A 3,463-nucleotide genomic window follows, 5' to 3' on the forward strand; every position below is an offset into this window, starting at 1 on the left:
ATTTTACCTTTTAATGAAATTAATAAAAGATGTTGTTACTGTATTTATTCTTTCCAGCACCTCTAATCTCGAGTAATCTACAGTGGCACAGAAAGTATTTTGGGACAGATATAAATGTAATCATGGAGTACAATGGTTATGTATCACAGTTGTTACTGTCTGTAAGATGCAAAGCCGATCTAAAGCATCTGAGGTTTGTGGAAATTGTTAAGTAGGAATCAGATGATTATCTGACAGGAGGCAAGTCCAGCTTGAGGAGCCATTGAAACCATCCATAGTCACTTCAAAAAAAATTTTTAAAACTCAGTCCTTGAGACTTAATTTTCATAATGCCAACATAATTTAGTTCAATTCACTGGAGAGAATTCTTTTTCTAATCTCTTAAATTTTGGTATATTTCTTTCAAAATTTCTATAACAGAAATAGCTCATCTTGTATTAACTGAAGGAAATCATCTTCAAAACAGAACTTCCTTTGGTAAGTTTATTTTCCAATTTTTCCAAAATTTGGATGCCGTTTGCAGTTAATCAAAACCTTTGCATCTTGTTCCTTTATTAGCATGTTCAGAAAAATAAATGCTATAGGCAGACGTTATGACTCAGTGATGCTGTCTAAATGCTAAGTTCTCAAAGGCATTCTGCATTGCAACCACTGTTGCTCTCCCGCAGCAAAGCCCCAGAATGCTGACTTAGGGAAAACAGCCCATGAAACCTGTGAATAGCTATCTTTGACTTTTGGCAAAATCAGCGTTAAAAGAATAATAAATAAATAGAAACAGTCTAAACATTCCCTTGTTTGAATAGTTACACATGTAAATATTGTTAGTCTTTGGTGAAATTGCCAAATCAAACTTTGCTTTATCAACTAATTTAGAGATTTTTATCCAAAATGACTCCTCTGGGGAGTATAAAAGATAATTTTCCATTCAGCAGGTAGCCTGTAATCTGGTACAAGTTGGGAGGAGAGGAGACGTGATCTGATAAACTGTCCTTCCAGTCGGTTTGCAGAAATTACGGTTAGCAGGGGAGGGGAGAGGGGAAGCCAGTGAAGAGCGGGAAGCGGTGGGGGAAGGGGGTGGGGCCTGGCGGAGGCATCCTGCGGAGCTGGAGTCCCCGGGCTCCGGCCAGAGGAAGTGAAGCTGGTGAGGCTGGTGAAGCTGCGCTCGCTGGGCAGTCGGAGGGGACGGGAAGAACCAGAAGGCAAGCGGACTCGCCCTGCTGGTGACTGCGCCATCCGGGACCGTCCTGCCTGGCCGCAGGTGCCCTGGAGAAGGCCATCTGCGCGCCCAGAACGATTTTATAATCAATGGATAAAGTGGGAAAAATGTGGAATAACTTCAGATACAGGTGTCAAAATCTCTTCGGTCATGAGGGAGGAAGCCGTAGTGAAAATGTGGACATGAACTCCAACAGATGTTTGTCTGTCAAAGAGAAAATCATCAGCGTAGGAGACTCAACTCCTCAGCAACAAAGCAGTCCCTTAAGAGAAAATGTTGCCTTACAACTGGGATTAAGCCCTTCAGAGAATTCTTCAAGGAGAAATCAAAATTGTGCCACCGAAATCCCTCAAACTGTTGAAAAAGCATTGAAAAGGATCATGAGTCTGGTGTTATCCCAGGAAAAAGGCTTGCTCGAAGAGGTTCCTACTCTCGACATGCTCCATGGGGTGGGAAGAAAAAACATTCCTGTTCTACAAAGGCCCAGAGTTCATTGGATACCGATAAATCGTTTGGTGGAACTCGAAGTGGACTTCAAAGGAGAGAGTGGCGCTACGGCCTAAGTTCCGTACACGACATGGACAGTGCTTCCAGCAGAACTGTAGGAAGTCGCTCTCTGAGACAGAGGTTGCAGGATACTGTGGGCTTGTGTTTTCCCGTGAGAGCTTACCGCAAGCACTCAAAGCCTCTCCTTTCCAATGAAAGAAAATTTCAGAACGGGCGCGGTGGCTCACGCCTGTAATCCCAGGCTTGATCACTTCAAGGGGGTGGATCACTTGAGGTCAGGAGTTCGAGGCCAGCCTAGCCAGCATGGTGAAACCCCGTCTCTGTGGTGAAACCCGTCTCTATTAAAAATAGAAAAATTAGCTGGGAGTGGTGGCGCATGCCTGTAATCCCAGTTACTCGGGAGGCTGAGACAGGAAAACGGCTTAAACCCAGGAGGCGGAGGTTGCAGTGGGCGGAGATCGCGCTATTGCACTCCAGCCTGGGCAACAAGAGTGAAATTCCGTCTCAAAAAAGAAAAAAAATTCATCTTTTTGAATTAATGCTTGAGAAATGCCCCTTTCCTGCTGGCTCAGATTTAGCCCCAAAATGGCATTTGATTAAATAGCATACAGTTCCTATATTCAACATTTTTGGATACATTTGATCCATCTTTGGTTTCTAGAAGATGAAGATAGGCTTAGAGAGAGAAGGCGGCTTAGTACCGAAGAAGGGGTTGACATCCGCTCGCAATGCGCAAATACGTAGGTTTGAAGCTACTGCACAGGTTAATCCGTTATGTAAACTGAGACCAAAGTTAGCTTCTGGAATGAATGAAATAACTGGGGACAGTTCTGCAATTCCACAAGCTAAATGTGACTCGGAAGAGGATACAGCCACCCTGTGTTTGCAGTCACGGAAGCAGAAGAATCTTTAGGTATCTCGAGATAGCCATGCTCGTGTTAGCAGACAAGGAGTTTGGAAAGTCCACACACAGATTGATTACATACGCTGTCTAGTGCCTGATTTGCTTCAAATTACAGGGAATCCCTATTATTGGGGAGTGATGGACCGTTATGAAGCAGAAGGCTTCTTGAAGTGAAACCTGAGGCCTGAAAGCACGTTTTTGCTCAGGGACTCTGCGCAAGAGGACTACCTCTTCTCTGTGAGCTTAGCGGAGGCAACAGATCCCTGCATGCCCAAATTGAGCAGTGAAATCACAACTTTAGTTTTAATGCCCATGATTCGTGTTTCACTCCTCTACTGTAACAGGACTTTTAGAACATTATAAAGATCCCAGTTAGTGCATGTTTTTTGAACCATTGCTTACTATATCACTCAACGGGACTTTTAGCCTGAAGTATATCCGTGGCGCTGTAATCTACAGGTGCACTAAGTATGATGGGATTGATGGGCTCCCTTTACCCTCAATGATACAGGATTTTTAAAAAGAGTATCCTTATATACAAAAAGTTAGAGTTCGCTGGTTAGAATGAGAACCACTCAAGGCAAAGTAAACATAAACTCTCCTGTCCCGAAGGGTGTTAACTAGGTCCGCTTTCATGTGCATCAGACGATACACCTACAGCAAGCACAGACAGCAGTGCTAGGCTTTTTCATACAGTATGTTAGCATGGTGTTAGCATCTGTCAGATGCGACTTGCTGTTACTTATTCAGATAAACCTGGTGCCTACTGGAACAACAGAGGATAGAGCTACAGGTATTCAGTAAGACTGCAAGAACATTTTGCTGATTTAGCTAAC

At 43.6% G+C, this 3,463-nt stretch overlaps 1 pseudogene; it reads left to right on the forward strand.

The window, feature by feature from the left end:
- The first annotated feature begins 1,286 nt into the window (after positions 1-1,286).
- On the forward strand, positions 1,287-3,216 carry LOC100444107 (suppressor of cytokine signaling 5-like; annotated as a pseudogene).
- The last annotated feature ends 247 nt before the right edge of the window (positions 3,217-3,463 follow it).

This window comes from Pongo abelii, chromosome 5, assembly GCF_028885655.2.
Source record: "Pongo abelii isolate AG06213 chromosome 5, NHGRI_mPonAbe1-v2.0_pri, whole genome shotgun sequence".
Lineage (NCBI taxonomy): Eukaryota > Metazoa > Chordata > Mammalia > Primates > Hominidae > Pongo > Pongo abelii.